The sequence below is a fragment of the Mya arenaria genome, chromosome 6 (assembly GCF_026914265.1).
Source record: "Mya arenaria isolate MELC-2E11 chromosome 6, ASM2691426v1".
Taxonomy (NCBI): domain Eukaryota; kingdom Metazoa; phylum Mollusca; class Bivalvia; order Myida; family Myidae; genus Mya; species Mya arenaria.
The window spans coordinates 27,418,789-27,444,378 of NC_069127.1; the positions used below are offsets into that span (position 1 = coordinate 27,418,789).

The 25,590-nt window shown below is 33.6% G+C and overlaps 1 pseudogene; it reads left to right on the plus strand.

Annotated features, from left to right (window-relative positions):
• Positions 1–234: 234 nt before the first annotated feature.
• LOC128237670 (copine-9-like) overlaps positions 235–25,590 on the plus strand; it is a 46,156-nt pseudogene continuing 20,800 nt past the window's right edge.

A 25,590-nucleotide genomic window follows, 5' to 3' on the forward strand; every position in this document is an offset into this window, starting at 1 on the left:
ACACTATCTTTGGGATTTATTGATTACTTAAACCCATTCGCAGGTGTTATAAATCCTAACCTAAATTAATAGATTACGATGCTGTCTTTATATTCAACATGTTCTAAATTACATATATCAGCAAAATATACCTCAACCAATCATTTGTTACTACACAATACTGAAAGCTGTCCAAATGAAGTTATTTCTGAGGTTTAACTTTCATTATTTAGTTATTAGAAATATCGATCTACAATGACATGCTGTCCATTTTCAAACTACTCTCCATTCATATTTGAGTTTGTTGGATCCTTTGTTTTGGACCTCGACCCGAGCGTGTTGCAGAATTTCATATTTTCTGTTTACGTTTTTGATCACAGGTAAACAAATATTTACTTTTTATAGACACAGTATTTCTTAAGCTAGTATATCTTTTTATTATTTTAAACTTAGGAAAACATGATTCACATAACATGCAATGTTGAAATATTTGTTATATTTGATAAATGACACAGTCTGTCTCAAAACATCAACGTTTGGTCAGCTTATTTACACTCGACAAAAACAATCTTGCAACATGGCATATGACTAATAGATATGTCCTGTTTTTTACGTTCGATTTTTTTTTCTTATATCGCATAAAAAGAGATTCTTAGCTAGTTTCAATTGGACATGATTGTATGTAAATGACAACATTAAACTCATTCATGCACGTATGGTAAGGACATAAAGAGTCACAATTAAGCTCTCTCTGTGTATATGTTATAACAACTATAAGTTTAGAGTAAGCGTTAATCGATTTCTTGACAAAAAAATAGGTCACGGCTTAATGATTTTACAATATCATTATATAAAGAATAACAGAACAGCATACATTACATTCATAATGTTAAAATTTGACATCAACGTTTGGCAGAATCATTTTTATGATGTACGTGAGGCAAGTAGCCTATAAAAAATACGGTTATTTACTAAACAGTAATTTTACGACGTTGTAAACACCCTTATTTGTCGGTAATCAGCCATGTTGATACAAGATGCGTATCATTAGACTTTCACTTAACTTTGAATGACACGACGCAGAGTCAGTTGATAATGGCTGATCTTTGTTCATAATGTTGGGTTGGTATTGCATGCTCTTAGCGTCAATGGCTTACAGAAGGTTATCAAGAAATTGGCATTGGACTCTAGGGTTCGATTAACTTTTTCCTTATGTTGCTTACAACCCATTACGACTAAACTAACAATTCATAAATCATACATTTGTAACCTAACTAACTAACGTCGTTTTTATTTTTAATTAATATAATAACACTTGTTACTGATAAATAGTTCTTTTGAAAGGCGTTGAAATGCCTTGTCGCATGATTCTATTGGACAATTAGACGGATAAGATGTTTCTTTCATGATATTATAAACAAAAACGCGCAGGAGAATTCTGAACAAGCTATATATATTATGTTTGGTTTGGTTTGGTTAAATCGGGATTGGTTGAATGTACTGTACACTTAAAAATCGTTTTTAAAAAACATTCAAAAGTTGGTTACTACGATCATTACTGACTATGTGTACACGAACCTGGGCAAAGCAGGGGCGGTTCGGGCGAGCCTTAAACTGTAACGATAAGGTGCGATTTAGTTACCCCCCCCCCCCTTGCTATATATATGTGATAAAGTATGCTTGAATTATCTTCCCTGACAGGTCCCCGAACCTCCATCATCACGACTTTGTTGGCTCGGTGGAGTTGTCGTCCCTTGATCTTGTCGACCCGGAAGTGGATATCTGCACTCGCTGTAAAACACTCCGTGTACCAGGTTTAACATATGGATCGCACTTAATTGAATCATTTAAGATATTTACTTACCTACGCTGTTTTTATATGATACATAGAGCAATTAGTTGACGAAACACGTCATAAGATTGACGAAATAATTGTAAAGAAAAGTGTTTCATTTATAATTAACAATAATCTTTACATGAGTTACATGTGATTAAATGAAAAAAAAACCCGGCTTATTCTTTAGCTTTACAAATATATATTGCATGATTCACATTGACGACAAATGAAAAACAAAGCTCATTTGATGATATTGTGGATGTATGATATGCTGGAAATAAGTAGATCGATTTTACGTTCTTTTTCAGGTAGCGCGCGAGGTCGTGGACTTATCAGCATTACGTCTGAGCGCATTCGTGAATGTCGAGAGAAGGTGTCGTTCCATGTCGGTGCACACAAATTGAACAAGAAAGACAAACTGATAGGCAAAAAGGTATCCCCGCCACACACACATTTTAGTAAATTTTATGTTATGTGCCTTTGAGTATGTTTTTCAATATAAAAAAAAATGGTTCTAACTGCTCACCCCTGAAATACTGGAGGGAAAGTAAAGTTAACCCCTTCTCGTCGTCCTGCAAATGTGTTGATATTGACGATGCATATGTGACATCGGATGCTTAAATGAACCCTGTAACAGTATCCACGTACACGTTTAAAACGACATTGACGTGACTGTATACTATAACATTTAAAATTCAAAAACAATATTAAAACTATTCAAAAATAGCTATGGCTGTTTGTTTATGTGGTAAGATGACTTGCAAAAATGTATATGTCAATTGTTACAACTCATTCCCCCTGATGACATCACTCGCATGCGGTGATTATTTTCGTAATTGATAACATTTAATTAATTCAAGTTTGTTCTCCCTTGTTTCAGCCTGACGTGTACCTTGAGATATCCCGCAGTATCGACAATGTGACGTTCCATCCAATCTACCGCATGGAGACGGACAAGAAGACACAACATCCCAGGTTTCCTCTTAACTTAAATTTGTCCGAAAACCTATTGAATGTTGAGGCAAACTTTGTATTTAAGAGTAATACTACAGGAGATTGGTGGGTGTACTTGGGCGTATTTTGTGCTGTGATGGTATTCAAGAACGAATCTGAAAAAGCTTATCTGATAAGAAAAGAACAAGTGTTTGCAACATAAAAGTCAAGTAGTGTAGTAGTAGTATTGTTTGTGATATCGGTATCAAACATAAAATGCTTAATTCCTGACGTGGCATAGGGTCTTTGAACTCATTTATTTGTGTATGTAATTTACCGGATAGTGTATGTTCCATGCCAGATGGCGTCCTTTCGACCTTGGTTTACAGCGTGTGTGTAATGGAGATTGGGATCGCCAGCTCGAGTTTGCAGTCTGGCACCACAAGTGGGGGAACAAATCTATTTGTCGTTATTTAAAAAAAGCACGCCCTGTTTTATCTCGATGGCGGGTTTAGTTGAACAATGATCGTGATCGTTAATGTGCTTTAATAATAAAATTGGCCTGAGGTATCCAAATAATTCACACTATTATTGACGTCGCTTGGAAACGCGATAGGTCTCAATGTTGTAACATGGAGGGTCACGTGATCAAAATGGACCAGCAACATTATTATTGTAAAATAAAGCTATAAAATATATTTAATAAAAAACAAACCTTTATAAACAAACAATCGTATACACTGATAAAAGAAAAAGGAAACATCAAGATACAAAAAAACACGTGTATCTTGTATCGTTATAACACACATTTGGGCACATGTAATGGGTTTTTAATAACTCGTCCTGAAATTCGCAAACCATAACTTGTTAACCAGTTACTGCTTGGAGTCAAAAGTGCATATTTCAACAAAAGTCTGATACAGTTTTTCTTCATTCAATTAGCTTTACTTCTTTACCCACACAAATAAGTTTTCAGGGCTACCTATTGTACAGCAAAATACTTTTTATTAAACCTAAAGAAATTTGACTGAGTGCGTTAAGGCCCCATCAGTTTTTTATTAGCGAATTGTCTTAACGGCTTTCTTTCGTTTTTGGTGAGAGATTTAGTTAAGGGACATATATCAGGACATACTATCTAAATAGATAATACGTTTAACTTATAACTATAGTTTAATAAATCGGTTACATAAACGATTTTGCAAGATTCAAGTCCATGATGTAAAACTCTTAACCATCGTCAGGTAAAGAAAACGTAAAATATAGCATTGCTCTCCCCTGATCAATGCACATTGGTTTTATTTTGATTTTTATTCCTTACACTTTAGTTCTAGGAGGTTATAATTTTCTAAGTGACTCTATGGCGTTTTGGATGGCAATCTTAGAGTCATCAAACCTTGAAGATTAATTTCATTATTCTATATTAAGAGGAAAACGTATGCCCCCTAATACGATACAAGTCGTTGGATAACGCTCACTTAATGTGTTGTATGTTGTTTAACATTAACTGTAGCCTTTGAGAACTGTTATAACCATCTTTAAACTATTACCTAAATGAAATAGAGATCGTATTTTTTTCACGATTGGTCACCGACCATGTTACACTATATACAAGAAAATGATAACAACACTGCTATGCTTAAAACAATTTAAATTTATATTTTAATTAAGCCTTTTAAAAATTGATAAACTGACCCAACGTTATCAGCATATTGGCTATAAACTTCCTGGCCATTGTTTTGCATTTTGTTGGATTACCACAAAACAAGGAAAAGAAAGGCAAGTATTGAACAGTGAGTCAATAAAGTGTTGCATTAAACATATATTTGCGTCTAAATCTGATCCTAGGTCTTAAACTACAATATAATAAGTACAAAAGTAACCGAATTGACATAGCTTCGATATGCTTAATTAGACTGCAACGGCATTTTTTCGTGTGTTTTTTTATCAATGCATTTTTTTTATCAATACTTTTTCAAGATAAGATAGTTTAATATATCAGATTACCTCATAACACATTCTCACATGCATTACTGTTTACAGTTACTTTAGTTTGTAATTATGTCGTATGTGTAAGGGGTGGTACCTTTGAGTGATAATATTCATGGAAGGGCGATAGTAGCATTTCTGCTACCTTAGATAGCATCACTCAATGATATATGAAACATGTTAATATTTTATTTCATACAAGTACGTATATGTTATGTTTACTAACATGAGCTCTATATGCTCTCGTTAAAAGTCCGTAGTGATGTGTTATCTTCTTTTCTTATTATCCATTCAGCACTTCCGGGTGAAATAATTCTTGGAATAAATGTAGCGGCGGCATTTTTATCATTTCAGTGGAACCGGTGATTATAAAATGCTGGGCCGACGGGTAGCAACGCTAAAAGATATAAACTCTATACAAAAGTAGGTTAGATAAATAATTTAAGCAAACTATGTAAACCCTTTTGTATTTGGTGCAACTACTACGGAAACGTATTATTATTATGAATGCATGTTACTGGATATGCCGCTCTTTACTCGATGATAGGGCCAATATATGGAAAGACATTATTTTCCATTATTACATAATATTTGTGTTTTCCGTCCGTTACCGGCGTGTGTTAACAATAAAAATATATCGGTAGAAAATGTGAACTATTCAGTAAATTCACCTATGTTTTCTGTTGTCATTCCCAACTCCTCCCAACTGATGTTATTTCTGTCGATTTGATTCAGAACAAAAGCCTAATATGGACATGATTCCATTACGTCGTATGCAATGTACAAATAAATTTTCAACATTTCCTTTCTCTGATACTGAATGTGAACAGATTAAAGTTCTCATTTCATGCCTGAATTCAACAAAGCGTTTCAGCTAGGCCATTTTCACATACTTTTCAGGTTTGAATTAGTTGCCAAAACATATGTACACATACGTTAAAAGAAGATACATATCGGTGATAATAATAGATATTAATTGTAAAAAACTCAAGTTATCAGGTATAGTCTCTACAAAACATATTTTCCTATCGACTGAACACTGAACAAATGGTGTTGTAGCAGCAATTCACATATCGTTAATTGATTTGGCCTTGATAAAGCGTTTTGATTTTTTTTCAAAAACATCGCTTAAAACGTCGCACAAGTAGGTTATTTTGAACTAAAACTAGTTTGTTTTCTAATTTCATGACTTTTGACATCTTTTTGATTCACAAAAGTAACTGATCGTGTTTTTTATGCAATCATCGCGATACTCCAACTTTTTTCGGTCGTTACCCTCTGCAAAGTTATACTTGGCACTCGGGCTATTATGGGCTTTTGCATATGGTAACATCCCCAAAAAGGTGTATTTACCCGATGTTCGCAGTACATGAAAGAAAAGCCTGATAAGTGAATATTACGTTGGATGGAAAAAGTCATTTGTGTACTTGGAATGAGCAGTTTGAAGTTGATACCTGCATCCTATGAACCTGCAATCAATTCGAGGCATACGCTTATTCGCAATCATATTTTTTATACAAGGACAAATATCATGCTTAAATATCTTGGATGCGTACCTTGCAAATTACATAAGTGAGGCAGATATATTATACTGTGGAATAGTAGCTAACAAATGCAACTAAATTTCCAAATAGTTATATTAACTGTAATTAAATCGGCAGCAAAAATATATATAAAGTTTTTTCACAAACTTGTGGTAAATGAATACAAATGACGGTACTTATACTTTAGGATGTACAACAATGTTTTCTATACTTACTACTGTTTCTATACTTTTTTGAAAACAATGTGTTGCCTCGACTCGAAAACTCTTGCACTTCTTTCATCAATTTGGTAAAATGCAAGTCACCATCAACATGCTCGTTAAACAGACCATATTTGGAAAAGAAGGAACTTAACTTACAGCAATACGTTCCTACAGAAATAAGCTTAGCACTATTTTACATTCGCAAACAATCACATATCATGTATATTACTCACAAAAATAAATATTGGAATCATGAAAGAATCACCTTGCTTTGTTAAAAGCCAGTTTACTTTCGAAGAAATACATACCGACTTAATTTCATGTGCTTCTAACTATTTTAATTCCTGTACCTTTTTCTATTGTGAATGTATTATGCTTAAAGAGGTTACGACTCACATAGACACAGTACACTTTATATCATACGTGTGACCTATTGCATATCTTAAAATTCAATGTTTCATTTCGTGATGATTTAAAAATGTTTCATTGAAATGAATTGATATACATCAGGCTTTCCATCGTTTTTGTTAGTATTATATTAGGATCCAAACATATGAATAACTTAAAAGAAGAATAAATGGTTTCGATCATTATTTTTACTTTAGGGAAGGCCATTACAAAGAACTACCCCTTGCGCCGAAGAAAGAAGGAAAAATGACAAAACGTATTAAAATCACAAATAACGGATACTTGCGCTTCTTTCAAATTAGGTAAGACAACGTAAAGAGATATGCCCTTTAATGATAATGTAGAGCGATTGGCCTCCCTTGAATATAGGGCAACACTCTTTCAAACACATTGTTTTCATTGCCAGTATCCACGAAAGAAACGCATAGTAAGAAAAGGCTTTAGTAAAACCTAAGTTGTAACGTATATGTCAACATGCTTGTAATTGCAATTGTTTATATTTTCTTCAATTTCAGCAGCTACCTTTTGTTTTTTTTATATCGCTTCTTCATCCTTGTTACAGGGTAGATTGTGACTACTCGTTATTGGATTATGTCACAGGAGGGATGGAACTAAACCTTTACGTCGAAATAGACTTTACGGTATATAAGTGTCCGCTTCTGTCTTCGACCAAAATGTTTATTCCTCGACGAAAGGCAAACACAATATAGCATGGGAACTATTGCAATTATGACCACAATATTGGAATTCATAACGACCTTCTAACGTTCTGTTTAAATATAATTTTGTAAAAGATGCGTGGACATGTATATATATAATTGATATTGTATTGTCCGACATAATTTAATTATATCTATGTATCACAATGTGCCGTTATTTTATTATGTGCTTTCATTCTTTACTTTTCCAATACTGTTATTTACAGCCAGTTTTATTATAAAAATGTGTATATATTTCAAGTATCAATGTCCCTGTGACATTCTTGTTAAATTTGAAGATATAAAGTATTGTTCTGTTTCAGGCATCGAACGGAACACCTGAACAGACGATGAGTCTTCACGACGTCTCCGAAAATAAGGTTTACGAGTTATCAAATGTCTTTTTAAAATTGCATTGATAAGAAAAATATTTAAGAACAAAGTTTAGGGACAAAATCATGAAAATAGCGGAAGAAATTCTAACACATGAATTTTCGATACAGTTTTAAGCAATGCTTAACCATCCCGATATATGTATACATATTTCAAAAGCATATTGTAAATAACGTTCCGCAACACATTCATACCGTATTTTTACATTTTTGTCCCATAGAAAACACCTTACATGGAAGTTATAGAGGCGTTAGGAGGAGTTATTTGCCGTTAGTGCACAGAAGAGAAAATAGGTATGATGGGATTTGGCGCCAAGATGAAAAAGTCGTCTGTTATTAATCACTGTTTTCCACTTTCGAACGATTGGAACAGATTTCACGAATATAGAATTGAGGTAATTATATATGTCACGAATGTCAAAATATAGTTGTTCTGTGATCACGGACACAGTCGAGCGATCTTAAACTGAAATCAACACATCTTCAGTTTCTTTTATATATTTTTGAGAGTATTGGTGTTTCAATTCATCTTTTTCAGAACACTATTTTTTGCATTGCCCTTTGCTACGAAGCTTCTCTTAGACGCCCCAACTAAACAGTTTTGATAGGCGTTGACGTACACAGTTATTCGTACGCCGCATCGTAAATCGGTTTCTTTTTTAAGTATCGCAGAATCAATAAACATTTTTTTAAATTGTGATTTATTTTGATAAATACCTCTTTTTTAACACCCCTTTGCTATCCATGTATCCGTGCGACGCCCCTCACGCACAATTTTGATCGTAGATAACTAGGACAGTCATTTCAATGAATTTTGAATGTGTTCTTTCAAGCCCATGTTTGAACTGTGAACGTTCCTAAGAAGAGGATTAAACAAGGTTAATATTATTTTAAAACCGGATGTATTTCAAGAATTGCTAATTACTTTTATCTAGATTTTAAACCGATATACGCAAGTGGGTAGTTTGCGGAATGCGTATTAGTGAGGGGCATGTCAGTTAAATTATTAACGAGCATTAGCTAATGTGTTGTCGTTCCCGGATAAGGACTAAAAGTGACCTAAATTGTCAAGCAAAATAACTGACTTACGGTTATATCTTTTATTTAATTACACTAGAGCGCCATCAGCCGATACAAAACGGCTGTGAAGCATTTACGAATGTCGGGTCCCACGCGACTAAGGCCAGTGATCTCCTTTGCTGAGTCTCTGGCTGTGCGCGAGCCCACACAGGACAGCCAGGTCTATCATGTCCTGCTTATCATTACGGTAAGATAAAGAGAGTTTGTCAAATTGTTGCGATAATTTTCTATTCATGTCAATGTGTAAACTTTAAATTCTAAACACTTTTCAGAGACATCCGTTAAAATTTGTTACTGGTGTTAGCACATACTGTTCTATTTTTCGAATGTTTCATTTGACATATTGCTGCTCCAACAAAACAATATAATACATTAATACAAATTCTCTAAAAATGAGGCTGAGTCCTTAAACATTTAGCCCACCAGACTTAATTCAGAGTCCAAAATGTTTGGTTAAATTTGGCCTATCATCAGAAATCTCGCCTGTACAATGAAAGGAATTCAAACTCACACTTCCTTTAAACATCAACAACGAAATTATTTCATTCTTAACTATATGCATATACGTAATAAGAATAAAAACCACAATCAATTCAGAATTTGAAACTTCTGTGTATTGTACATTTATAAATATTGTTGTTTGGCTCTGTCATATTCATGAGAACAAGAAAATGAATTTACAGGTATCCCCCTTTATCTATCTTTTTTGTAGACCGGCAATTTTTCAGGATTGAAAAATATCTGCTGTTATTACCCCTGTAAAAGCACACGTAATCGACCATACGGCTTATAAACGAGAACGAACTACAAAGACGAATCACATTTTTTTATCATAAACAATAAATTTACCGTTATTTACAAACAGAACAAAGCAATGTAACCGTCAATTAGAATATTTAATTTATCATGTTTTTTTCTAAATGGTGCTGACATAATGTACAATAACAATTAGCATATGAACTGATAAGTACAACATCGAAAAAAACTTTAGAAAAGTTCCAATTATTTCCTAGAGACTGTGGGTTCGGCATGTGGCCTTATATGGTCATACTCTCCCGCGTTTATTCCAAGATGTGCGTAATTACATGTATATTCTTTAGTCATGTTTGGTTTCAGTGTTCCCTGCCACTGGTGGTTGTCACGTCATATTTCTTATTCTCTGTCGGGCATATGGTATTGCCTTTCTCAGGAGAATGATATGTTTTGATTGTCTCGTTTAATATAATGTCTTCACTTACGGAGTAAATGTTGTGTCGCCTTGTAGGACGATCGTTAACAGCCGAAGTGGTTGCATAGTCATAGATGCAAAGACTGACATGCTCCTGCTCGAGAGTCTCAGGGTTCAGACTTCGTAAACATCCCACTGCCGATTTGCGGATGCGTTTCACATAGTTGAATCGAGCAAAGACACATATCGCCAGTATTAGCAACGGCGCAGTTGGAATAAGTATTGCGATTAGCGTCGTAGTATCGTTCTGCATATTTATTTCAGTTTGTTCTCTTGAAATAGTCGTATACTGACAACGAAATCTGTTAATATTGTGGCAATGGTCAGGTTCAATCAAAAGTTTACATCCACGTTTGTAAAGAGAAGCGCAAGTCAGTGTTGAATTGTCAAATGTAAACAGGGCATTCTCGACAATTCTAAACGCCCTAACACTGCTCAAAAAGAAACTTTCAGAGTAATTGGTTAAATACTTATCCATGCCTTGGTAAATTATGGGTGGCATTTTCGCAGAATATGCAGAGCATGTCTCGTCAATATCGTCTTTGAACATATTTCTGTTAAGAATGCAAATATTTCGTCCAATTGAACCGAACGTGTCTTTATAATTCAAGCAATTTTGTTGTATCACTTCGAAGTCATCCCTTTTTTTACTAGTACATATTCCTTGCTGTTTCCCTGAACATTTGGCGGCATTATAAATCCTTGAATTATTATTTAACAGGACTGATGTTATACATGCATATACTTCTCTCTTAACAGTTATATCAATTAGTTCGTAGACGTATGCAACAGTAGCACTATTCATGTTTGATCCTCTTTGGCATTTTCGTAATTGTAAACGATCCTTGATCTGCCATACAATAGCACTCTTCATTCTGTATCCCTATATATATTATCTTAATAGTTTGTTTTCTTGAACACAAATTGGCGCATTCGAATAGCATGTTAGTACTGTTCACACTTTCTTTAAATCGTGTAGGAAGTGTCTTAGCACAGCCAAATGGAGCAATATATGCTCCGAATTCCGCTCTGTAATGTGTCCATAGTGATTCGCCATCATCAAGCCGCAAGCTTTTAGCAACAGCACAATTTTCTACTTGATGTTGTCCAAGCGGCAATGAATTGATAATATCCCGAGGAGCAAATCCACCTGACATTCTACATGTTTCCAAGGCATGTGCAAAGTTTCCATGGGTTGCATTCTGGGCTCCTGCAGTATATATGCAATTAAGTATTAGCTTGGATATTATCAAGCTACTAAGATTCATGACTTCAAACTTGTAATACTTCGTTTAAACATGTGCTCAAGTGTTGCTGTTGGCTCTCATTTATCCTATATCTTCAATATTTGGAAATGCGCCATTGTGTTTTCTGTTGTTGTTTTTTAAACATAGTCATGTGACTTCTTTGTATATACCATGTCTCTCTAGTGTACGTATATCCCCATATATGGATGTGTTTCTTTTAAATTAAATATATTCATACGCGAATCAATTACCATTAAAAGTAGCTGTAAATATTGCTATTGTAAATGTAACTAGAAACGCCGCAATGCCATAAAACTGTGATTTTAATTCCGGGTCCCAATACCACACATAAATTTATGTTAAGTTATCTCTCAGTTGAGAATATTATATTATAATTGTATATAATTGAAAGGAAGGAAAGTAAAAACGGGTTGTTTAACATCCTTATTTGAAACTGTATTTATCAGTACTCTACAGTAAAAGTTCGAGTTCGATGTCTTAATAACTCCATGAAACATGAATCAAACAATAGAATCCAATTGTTCTTTTGATTTATGACTTAAGAACACAATTTGCCCTAAAAGTAATAATCTTGAATAATAGTGAGCTTTTATTTTAACATGAATAATATACATGCCGTGACCTTCATCCAACCAGCCCCAAATCGTACCTATATGAGATTTCGATATACCGTTTAATCACTGCATATAACAAAACAGTTTTTTTTTACAAATTGACCCAACTTGCATTACAAGCAATCAGAAAGTACGTCTATACCCTTAGGTATATCACAATAAATAATTCCCAACTCCAGTTATTGAGAAGAAACTGACTTACATTAATTTTAGCAGAATGATCGTGACCCTTCCAACGCCATATAAGAATAGAGCTGATGTCCCAACATTAGCTCACTAAGTTGATACGTCATTCCTGATTCAAGATATAAATCTTAAATTAGTCTCATTGTTTCAGTTATTGTGACGTTCAGCAATCCTAAGGGATCTTTAGCTTTTTATATTTGAAATTACAAAGCGTCAATGGCCCTGACCACATTGACTCCTAAATCCAATCACAGGAACCATTCTTCTGTTTTAGTACCAGCAGCCTTCACCTTGACCTGCTGACCCCAAAAGCAATCATCAAGTATGTGTTTACATAAGTTTTATTCACATCAAGTTTCATAACTTTCCATCCATTATCTTGAATTATTGAGAAGAAGTATTTTATTATTTCAGTAACAGCCTTTTTTTAACCTTATCCACATTTACTTCAAATACTATCGAACTTCAGATAAGCTTCGTACACAATGACTCTCATCACCATTCATCATTGTTGTCTTAAGTTATTGATCAAAACTAGTTGTTTTAGTAATATTACATCGAGGTTGATCTTACCAACACTAAAAGAAATCTAAAACAATCTATTCACATAAGCCACCTACACAACAAATGCCCGTCCGACCAACGACTTACCAAAATCGAACAACAAGGTTGTGGTGTTTTTAACACAATCTAACAGACATTTATTCAAACGTGTATCACGAACATTGACTATATTGTATGATTACATTGTCAAAAATATTTTGTCTGCAGTTAATACAAGTAATGGTATAACATATTTTCTGCTTCTAAAAATCAATTTTGTATAAAATCATTATGAACATCATCTGCAAAAAACAAGCATATAGAGTTTCGGTATCTTTCTTTTTGAAAACGAGAGCTAAATTGACATACATACGCTTGTACCCAATCCGTAATGTATCACTAATTATTCATGAGACAATTTACGGCTACAATATTTTGTTCAATGGCAACCGTTCAATAATTTCAATGAAAAGAAATAAACCACTTGTTTAAATAAATCAGAACATTTTTAATATTAGACAGACAAGTGAAGAATGTTTATTTAGCTTAACAGCAAAAGTGGTTACGTGCGTAGATAGATAAAGTATATTTATAATAAAATAAACATAACAGTTCAGCGATGTTTTGACAGTCTGTTTAATTTGATTTGGTTCACGATATGTTGAATTTAGTATAATCATGTTTTAAGTGTTGAGAAAAAACTGGAATCTAATTCAGGTTGTATCAATTGTGTAATATTTTATTCAAAACATGAATTTCGGCGGAAGTGGAGCCCGTCGGGTGCGCCTAAAACTGTGACAAAAAACGTATGATTTAACTCTCTTCTCTTACTTATCTTCACTGACAGAGCCCCGAGCCTCCATCATCACGACCCTGAATATTGATGAACGAGTAGTTAATATATGTACTCGCTGCATAATTTCTCCGTATACCAGATTTTAAAGTTGGATTCCATTGAATTTAAATATTTATGATATTTTTATACGTATACTGTTTATGAGCAGGTATCAACGCCTCTTGATTGGTAATATACGGAAGAACATTAAAGACATGCTATTGAATATTTCTTTATTTGCTTGAAACCGAGTTTAAATTTATTTGCGAAAAATTGATCTATCTTGAACGTGCCAATAACCAAATATATATCTTGAATGCATGGTATATACACTGACGACGGAATTAAAACTGAAGTTCATTCAATAATATAATAAATCGTGGTTATCTATGATATGTCAATATTGAGTAGACCGACTTCAATTGCTTTTTCAAATAGATCACGAGGTCGCGGGTTATCAGCATTACGTCTGAGACAGAGTGTGGCATGTTGGTGCACACGAACCCAACACAAAGTTGAAATCATTTGCAAAAAGGTACTCTTCTTTTCATTTGGTTTGCCTTAGATTCTTTCTTCTGAAAGAAGGGTTCGAAGTATGGTCAACGCCTTTGTGTCGTCTTGCAAAATATTGGCCACAAATCGTTATGCAGTTTGATGTGTTCTTATATTCTATTGAAGAGTATTTATTACTGATTTGAAACGAAAAAGGACATTTTTTATACGCGCGTAACGTCATGTTCGAAATGACGTCGTTGAAATTGTGTTCCAGGCCTGTGTGCGCTGACGTTTAATTCGGAACGGCGAGCGGGTTAACACTTCAAAACAGTGAAAACTATCGATATGATAGTCAACTTTATTGTACTGATAATACTCTATACACCACCTGAACGCATAAAATAAAGATTTTTCAAATTATGAAATATTGTTTAAATCGAAGACATGTCGCATATGTTGCATAAATCGGTTATCAAAATGTTTTTGTCCCGAGTCCTTTTTTTATCAGGTTTAACTCTTACCGATTGTCAAACTAGTAAAATAAAACATTGCTCTCCCATGAAAAACTCACTTTTGATTTCCTTTTTTCTATGTTTTCTAATGCTTTAACTAATTTGAATAAAGTGATATATTTTTCAAATTGACGGTGTGTTACTTTGTTTGGAAATTCTAGAAGACTTATAAAACCTAGTAGTTAAGTATTATTCAAAATAGAACAAAAAAGGTTGTCCTTAATTCATTTTAAGTCATTTGAATATGGTCATGTCTTATGTTTTAAGTTCAATGTAGGCTCTGAAAACTGTTCTGACTATAATTAAATAAACACTCAAATGCATTGAGTTTATTTTTAATTGGAATGAGTTTATTAAATGCAATATACATTTTTTAAAATGCACACATTTTAAACCGTTAAAAATTGTCATTCTTTATATCGGTGCGATTTATTTCATTGTTTCTGGGGCTTTTACTCGTTCTTCTCGAAGTAATTTCGTAATGGACATGAGGTTCATCCTGTGTTGCAAGTTTCTACAATCATCTCTTGTTTTTTTTGCTTTGTTATTTTTCATTAAGTTGGCAAACCACAAAAACTCTAACAGAGAAATAAAATGTATTTAAAAAATAGTCATTTTTTTATTGTTTTGATCATGCAATGGCATGTTAAAATTGGATGTTTTGTTCAAATTGAAACTACCAGTTAAAACGTAACAGATTGCACATTGCTTAATAATATAATGATGGAAATGTTTGCGATGTCTTTTTTATCAGAACAGCGTTGTGTATGATCAAGGCTTTTAAGATAAGATACTTTACTTGAATTACTTCTAAGATCCTTCTCACATACACTTATGTTAAATAAGGTTTAGTTGTCATGATACTGTTTATAAGATGTCTGGTAAGATGTATGCATTTCACAATTAATGCAATTTGTTCGGTTATGAAAGCCCATCGATTGAGCTCTACTGCGTATTCGGTATGTACCGGATGTTGCTATTTTTAGAAACAGAAGGTATTTCCCCGCTATTCATAGGTCAATAATGGAATTTCTACATTGTAGTATTTGGAAACTCTGTGATGTATTTCTCATGAATACCCGTTTAAAATAAATAAACACTTAAAGTGCACGCTGGCAGTTGATTACGATACATCTAACAACTTGGGTCATTACAGTAAAACATGGATTATAAGTGATTTATACGAGTAAGAGAAGATTTTCTGTCGAAAAAAACGAACTGTCAACAATCAGCATGGAACTGGGATATTCAGATATTCGTATCAAAGGGCTATGAATGTAAGTATCCTTGAGCAGTTTTGTACGTTAATATGTTCAAAAATGTTTGTTTTTTAATTTATCTTTGGAATTCTTAAATCATTTTTGTTAGCTAAATGTTTAGACAGCGTGTTCATATTTTTACATGTACTCATGTACATGTTACATATTTTTTATGTACTTATGTACCTGTATATGTTACATATTTTTATATGTACTTACGTACCTTATTTATGTATATGATATGAGTATGTAATCTTTAATTTGATTGTTATATCTTAGAAAAATATTAGACTTAAAAGTGTGTTTAAAAATGATGTGTTTTGGTATGTGACATATTTCTAACATAATATAATACATGTACATACCCGTTATTTGTTTACAAAATGCATATTTTCAAAAATAACTTGTGAGAAAAAGTTGTACATGGTTTGGGGCTTGAAGCCTCTACAGCTTGGACACAAGCGACATTCATTTGCTTGGTGTAGGTCTCGTTTAAACCCCAGACTGTTGTGAATCATTATCAACCATACGCACAACAACTACATATTTGTACCTACCAACCCTTACTCTTGGCTAAAACGGATATTAGTGCAGAATGTATAATACTTGTGCATTTGTATTTTATGGTGGTAGTTTCTGTTGATTGATAATCAGAAGTCTAATTCCTTTCCAGCCTGCATTAAATACTATGTTGGAACCTTGAGACAGATTTGACAGCCATGTCTATCCACAAGGCAGTCGCATCTGATAGAGATGATGTGAGTATGTCATATAAAACATATATGACTTTGTTTTTGTTTTTATAAACCCACTGTATTCAATAAGCAAGTGGTGGTGGTGGTTGTGGTTGTGGTTGTGGTGGTGGTGGTGGTGGTGGTGGTGGTGATGATGATGATGATGACGATGGTGGAGATAATGATGATGATGATGAATTTTATTGATAAATTTAAATTTTCTTTATATATACATGTATGTATCAGCTTGTTTTTGTGTGTGTTTTTTTTCAAAATAATGTCGAGAAATATTAAACTGTTTATATTTTATTGTGTATATGTATGGCAGTATAGTTATCTATACTAATTAGTTGGAAAGGCTTTAAAGTACACCTTTTTTCCTTTACAGCACTAAACATTCTGGATGGGTAAAGCACCTGAAGGGGCATGAAAACCAAATCAGCATTGACTCAGCATTGAGTAGTTATCATCTGTGCTCTCACTACAAGTACAAAGGCATGGGAACAGACCAAACTTCAAATGTTGAAGAGTGAAGAATTATTGTGAAAAAACCTAAATGTTAGAATACCAATGACAAAATAAGACAGATAGACATCAAATTACCCACAGAGATTGTTTACATGTTATAATATTAAAAAATATTAGTTGAGAACTTTCACTCGGACATTTTTGGAGGGGCATTACCGCCCACTTAGTGTTCTTATTTCTTTACATATATAAGTTTAAATGTACACTCATTGTTTTAAACTCTGTATTCTGAGTTAGTATCATAATTAAATTCATTTATTTGAAACAGTGCATTTTATGAATAAGTCCATTTAAGCTTTATAAATTTTTACAAAAAAAGATTGATTTTTAAGCATTTTATTAGCTATAAAAATGTATGGTTACATGACATTATGTATATTTTCTTCAAAACTGGACGGTAAACTATCATAAATTGTCTTCTAAATTGTTCAATAGACATCATAGATAATATTTAAAATGTTTTCAGCAACTTGCTTTATATTTAACTATTTTTTATGAATTTTGTAAATCTGCTATATATTTTCAAACATCGAAATACTGCTCTGTTCCGAAGACTCACAAGATCAATCAAAATGATTTCTTTCCATGCGTATCAATAATTTGTTCGTTTGAACTTTAGTTTTCTGTTAACTGAAGTATTATTTTACCAGAAACCGTTGTGTTTATTTCATTATCTCTGATAATGCGAAAAAAAAATCAAATATAGACAAAATATTTACTTGTCGCTCTTTGTAGCCCTTGGAGTTTGGGGGTGGGTGTAATGAAAGATAAATAACTTTTTTAATTCACGGTAAAAAATCTTCAACATTTGGATAAAAGTCCAATAGTGTACCATGATTATAACTATGTTGTCGGTTAAAGCTTTTATAAAAGTGTGTATTACGCGGCTAATACCTTAAAGGCATACCAATAACTAGCCCCTTACCTACTATGCTTTTGTATAAAGGTATATTTAAGCAATGGCCCTTTATCTACTATAATCTCATATAAAGGCACACATAAACAATTGCTCTAAACATACTGTGACATTGTATAAGGGAACACAAAACCACTAGCCGCATCACTACTATGACCTTGAGTAAAGACACACAAAATCAATGGCCCGATTCTACTATGACTTTGTATAAAGACACACATAAACAGTAGCCCTAAGCCGACTAGGGCATTGTTAAAAGTCACACATAAACACTAGCCCTAAGCCTACTAGGACATTGAATAAAGGCACACATAAGCAATAGTCGTAAGCCTACTATGACCTTGAATAAAGACACACATAAACAATAGATCTCGACCTACTATGATCTGGAATAAAGGCACAATAAAAAAATGCCCGAAACCGAATAATCGTGTATAAAGCTGGAGTTCTCAAAATCTGGATTAAAATTGAAAACAGGATTAAGAGCTTTTAACTTCGGACTATTGTACACTTGTAAATATTTGACATTTGCATTTCTTGCTCAGACAGTTGCATCAAAAACAATAGGAAGTACCTTGAATTGAAATATAAATGTCATTGGGAACGATTTCGAAGCCCCTATACCCTACTTTCTGCATTATTTTCTCATTTTCATACACACCTTGGCTTTTTTTAAATATAATTGAAAAAAATCATAGAACCACTGTAAAGGCACATATAAACGACAAAAGAACGAATAAATAAGAACGAACTACAAAACAAACAACAGTTTACAGCAATACCAAACATTCACCATATATACACACAGAACATATAAATTCATGATAATTCATTTACAAAACAATTCGGCCTTTGCTCGTTATAGTCTTATTTTCCATCATAATGTAAACGATTCATTCTATATATTATGACATTTATAAATTTAATTATTTTGTTTTATTTTGACATATTGTTCATTTACAATTAGCATATGAACGGATAAGTACAAACGCGTCGAAAAGGGAAGTTCCATTATCAAAGTTATTTCCGAGTGATCGAGGGTTAGGCATGTAACCTTATATGGTCATACTCTCCCGCATTTTGTCCAAGCTGTATGTAAAGTATGTATACTTAAGCCTCGTTTAGTCAACGTTTTCCCTCCTGCTGGTCGTGGTCACATGATATATATTTTCAGGAAGATGATCTGTATGGCTGGGCTCGCTTAATATCATGTCTCGACTTACGTAGTTAACATTTTGTGTCCATGTAGGCCCATCGGCATCACTTGAAGTGATTGCATAGTCATACAAGCCAGTATAGACATGCTCGTGCTTGAGAGTCTCAAGGTTCATATTTTGTGAACAAGCTTCTGCAGTTGGCCGGGTGCGTTTCACATAGTTGAATCGAACAATGAAGCATATCACAAGTATTAGCAATGACGCCGAGGGAATAAGTATTGTTATAAGCGTGATGGTATCGTTATTCAACTTCAGTTCATTTTGTTCTCTTGAAATACTTGTATGCTGACATCGAAATTTGTTAATATTTTGGCATCGGTCAGGTTCAAGCATAACTGTACATCCACGTTTGTAAAGAGAAACACGAGACATTGTTAGATTGTCAAATGTAAACTTTGCATTGTCGACTAATTTGAATGTTCTCACGCTGCTCAAATAAAAACTATCAGAGTAATTTGTTAAATACTTATCCATGCCATGGTAAATTACGGGCGGCATTTTCGCAGAAAATGATGAGCATGTCTCGTCAATATCGTTTTTGAACATAGTTCTGTTTAGAATACAAAGGTTTATTCCAATGGCATCAAATGCGTCATTATAATTCAAACAATTCGCTTGTGTTACTTCGAAACAATATTTTTTATCACAAGTACACAATCCTTTATGTTTTCCTGAACATTTGGCGGTTCCATAAATCCTCGAATTATTCTGGAAGAATGATGTTATACATGCATATACTTTCCTCTGAACAGTTATATCAGTTAATTTATAGACGAATGCAATAGTAGAACTATTCAATTTTGATTCGATTTGGCAGCTTGTTACTGTTGACAAGCCTTCACCGTCCATACAGTAGCACTCCTCATTCTGTATTCCAACATGAGTTATCTTACTAGTAGATTCTTTTCTTGAACATACTTTGGAGCATTCGTAAAGCATATTAGTACTGTTCACCCTTTCTTTAAAATGTGTTGGTAGTTCCTTAGCACAGCCAAGCGGAGCAATATAAGCGCCAAATTCCGCTCTGTAATGTGTCCATAGTGATTCGCCATCATCAAGTTCCAAGCTTTTAGCCAAAGAACAATTTTCTACTTGATGACGTCCGAACGGCATTGATTTCATAATATCCCGAGGAGCAAATCCACCAGTCTTTCTACATGTATCAAAGGCATACGAAAAGTTTCCATGGGTTTCATTCTGTGCTTCTCCAGTATGAATAAAATTAATTATTAGCTTGACTATTATAAAGCCACTTAGATTCATGACTTCAAAATATGTCGTTTAAGCCCGGTGCTGTTAACTGTTACAGTTTCTTTGTCGAGCGTATTTATACATGTGACACATGTGTTCCTTATTGGTCTGTGTCACATGTCTTCCTTCTTGTGATATGTTACATGTACCTCTAGTGTACTTATGTCTCCATTCATTTCTGCGTTTTCTTTGTTTTATTTTCAATCTATAATCGAGCAATTCCCTCAATTTGTAAACTGATTGTAAATAGTTCATATAAACGTAATTATAAACGCAGCGAGGCGATAAAACCGGGATTTGTAATTCCTGGTCCCAATATCATGCAAATACTAATGTTATATTTAAACTGAAATCTTCATCAAAGTAATGTTTGTAATGGAAAAGGAAGTGAAATATTCATACTGGTGGTTTCAAATCCTTGTTAAATTTGTATTTATCAGTATCCTAAACTAATCACAAGTAAAAGCAACGATGTTGATGAAATAAATATTATTATTAGCGTGACAGTTTCGTTCTTCACATTCAGTTCATTTTGTTGTTTTAAACTCGTATTCTGTTATTTTAAACGAAATTTGTTATTATTTTGACATTGGTCAGGTCCAAGCATAATTGTACACCACGTTTGGAAAGAGATACACAAGTCATTCTTGAATTCTCAAACGTAAACGTTACATTGTCGACAATGTTGTATGTTCTCATGCTGCTCAAATAGAACTTGTCATTGTCGTGAAATACTTATCCATGCAATAGTATTATTGGTGGCATTTGTGCAGAATATGCTGAGTATTTCTAGTCAATATAGTCTTAAAACACGTGTCTGTTTAGAATGCAACAATTTCGTCCTGTAGGAAAGAAATCTTTCACATTAAAACAATGCCGTTGTTCTGCTTAGAAACAATGTTTATTAATATCAGTACATAATCCTTGGTGATCTGAGCATTTGTTGACGTCATCAATCCTTGAATTATTTCGGAGGATGCGTAAATAAGTGCATACACATATGCATCAATAGAACTCTTTATGTTTGAATCTGTATGGCAGCTTGTTACTGTAAACGAGCCTTGATCCTAACAGAAGAACTCCTCATTCTATATTCCAAAATAAATTATCTTAGTCAGCTTTCTTGAACATACATTGGTGCATTCGAAAAGCTATTGGTACTATTCACGCTTTCTTTTAAACGTGGAAGTGTTTTCTAAGAACAGCCAAATTAAGCAACATAAGCTCCTATATTCGACTCTGTAATGTGTCCATAAACATTCGCCATCATCAAGTACCAAGCTTTTAGCAATAGTTCAATTTTCTACTTGATGATTTCCAAACGGCAATTTTCTACATTTATCAAATGTATAATACATTTTTCCATCAGCTGCATTCTGTGCCCCTGCATTGTTAATGCAATAAATTAAGAGCTTAACTATTATAAAATTACAACATTACAAGATTTATGACTGTAAAAATGAAATATGTCATGTGTTGATAATTCATCCTAGGTCAATTTTATTTGGATGAATCTCATGTGTACATAACTATCTACGGTGCGTTAGGGTTTATTATAAGATATTAGCAAGCGATTCCATAATATTAAAACTGAGTGTAAACTGTCGCCGCGATGTCAGATCACCAGGACTTTAATTCCCTTTGTTATGAACATACAATAGTCATGTCTCATCGGAGAAATGTATAGTATAGTATTATTCTATACAATTGAAAAGGAGGGATCCGTATTTATGATTGTATTGATCAGTAAAACTTGTGTTCGGTATCTCAAAAACGCCATGAAAATGAAACATGCTTAAAGGAGCTTTCGTTTTTACTCCTCTGGTAAGTTGTTAGATCTGGGCTCCGAATATTCCGGATAACCTGATAATCGGTATTTAGAGGATACACGGGTAGTTTTCAGATTTATTCAAGTTTTTAACATCAGGTTTGTTTAGTGCTGTAATTTTTACTTTATGTTCGGACATTAGCACTTAAACAGTAGGACTATGTTGAAATAAATATAAATGAAATTTCAAAAGATATTTTTAACTTTGCTGTGTGCATGAATAATTTATTATCACGCAGACTCTCGACTTTTCTTTTAATTTAAAATCATCAGCTATTCGAAACCCTGGTTGACCATGCTATTGTATGGGAATATGGCAGGTTTAAGAGAGGAAAATATGACTATTAAACAATAGCGCGTTTACTTCCCGGTCGTGTCTCGATTTCGCCTTCATTGTCTTGCCATTGATTGGAATTTATTTACAATCGACATTCATTGAATGAAATCAGAAGTTCCCATGTTGACTATTGCGGCAGTAATATTTTTCTTGTTAGTTTAAGAATACAAATCAATGGTCATTCACTTCTTCAAACCAAGTCATAGTCCTGTCAAGACGCTTAATTGGTTCTGTTAAAAAATACATAGTCATAAATTGGCAACACTTCCGAGTAATATAATTAAATACGCACGTGGTCAATATTTTTGTATATGTGTAAACGAAACCAACGTTTGATAATTGCTATTAAGTGCACTTGGCACTAACAGAAACTCTACTTCATCGTCATAGTTATATCGTAATACATAGTTGAGAGTGTTATATGTCGACAGTATGGAAAAAAAGGAGGTAACCTTCATTTCCTTATCCTGCAACAACACCTCTATTTTATGAATTATAAGTAATTGGATGTTATTCAAAAGTAGGTAGAAATACCAACAAACCAACTCTGATGGCGTTCATCTATTTACCTAGGTTATTACACAGTTAAGTGCTCTCTTATATCGAGTAAACAATTGTAGTTTTTACGTTCTACGTTCAAAAAGATTAAGTTATTATGTACAATTTAGATATCCTGTCAGTATTTCAGAAGTTAGCATGTTGTGATACATTTTAAATGGTTTAATTGTTAATGTTAGCATTTAATCTAATGCAAATGTACATTACAAATTGAGAAAATGAGATGTTTCGCTTTCACTCTGCGAAAATAAATTGGATTTACAAGCATTATAGACGTTAATTCATCCAATTTTTATATAGTTTGTACAAACAACAATTCTATCAACCGAAACCTTCGTTACATCGTATGTGAAATACACAAATAGAATTGTTATATATCAAATATTATCCGTTGCAATACAATAACACAATAAGGGAAAAATCAACAACAAGGAAACAGAGTATATATTTTTGCACTCAAGGTAACGTAATACTGATATTTTTAAACTGGTGCACATGATATAATAACGCAACAGAAATTGTCACGGTCTAGTGATCTAAAATTTCAGAAAAATACTATTTATTGCAAATGCACAGAAAATACTGTAGTGAGTTATTTAAATCAGTTTATACACGTCCATATTTAATACACATTAATACAAACACAGCCATATGTTAAACTCATAAGTGAATACATTTTCACATGCTATACACATCCAGTGTGTTTTACACATTATTTCAATAAAAATACATTCATTTGCAGTACACATCAGAACATAAACAAGGTGAGAGTGGTCTAGTGGTATAGGTGTTTGCCTCTCACCAAAGAGTTTGTGGGTTCGATCCCCACCAGGGGTACTTTCTCATAGCCTCTCAAAATGGACACAGTACTGGTTTCTGCCCAGGAAACGGACTCGCGAGTGATTCTATATGCTATCAGCTTTCGTCACAATCGAGCTAAAATAAATTAGTATAAACCAAAAAAAAAAACATACTGGGTTTTACACATCAGTACATACACTTACAATTTTTTACCTTCAAAAATGTTCAAAATAATTGTTAAAGGAGATTTATGGTGACTCGTTTTTCTTTTATCAAACATAATCTCGCTGCCGTCTTAAAATGTTGAACGTTCCAGTCGTATCGTTATCATGGGCAATAAATGTTTTCCTCTTTCCTTAATCGGAAAAGGAAGAAGAGCTACGTAATAAACTTATCATCCATATCATGGTCATCGTTTTGTTTGTTGGTTGCTGATTATACAATGTTATTTCAGAGTAGTAGTGTATGGTCGGGTACCCGGGGGCAGAGAAGGAAATGGCGGGTACCAGTGTATTATGTTAGATCCACATTCATGACCAGTACAGCAGTGCCATCAAAGTTTGTTTGTTGTTGTTGTTGTTTTTTTGTTTTTTTGTTGTTGTTTTTTTTTTTTGGGGGGGGGGGTGTTTAATATCAGCCTTTTAACATTCTGCTTGCTGAAGTGATTGAATAAGGTGTTTCCACTCCGTCTTCTTTTTCACTGATGACGTTCCCCCACTTTTGTGACAGAGCTCCGATAACAAAGACGGCGTTTCGTCTTTTGTATGATAAAAATTAAAAAAAAATCAAACTGAAACACTTTGGAAAGTGATGATCGGTTACACTATTCCAACATTTCTAACCGTCCATGTTCTGTCTAGAAGGTGCCTTTTTATTTTGTTGAAGGCAGCACCAAGTTTTTCGAAGCTGTATTTTAAACCCTGCTAGCTTCAACTATTTCATCGTAGGCTGCAGATTCCTCAACCTGCGTTGCGTCATTCCGAACTCGCTCGTCTGTTATGGCTGTGATGTACATATCATTCCGTGAAGTCCCGCTGGTCGGTTTTGTAAATGACGTATGCATATTAACCAGACCATAAACAGTGCTATCACAATACCAACAAGTACCGAAATTAAACATATCATGAGAAAAGGACGCCTAATGTTTGTGTTTGAACCATCTATGGTCTCAAATAATGATTAGTTATATCTGTCGTCTATATCATTTGTACAAATGAATGAATTTTCATTCGAACAGTTTTCTGTTTCCAGATAAACGGTTTCAGTGTATTTTGTGATTGATAAACATGACCAAGTTATAGGGCCACTCCATATGAAAGGATCTTTTCCTCACCCGGAAAACTACTGGGGTATAACTTTATTGATTTTTTGGGGTATAATTTTTAGCCGCATTGATAATAACCAATTGACATCATATTAT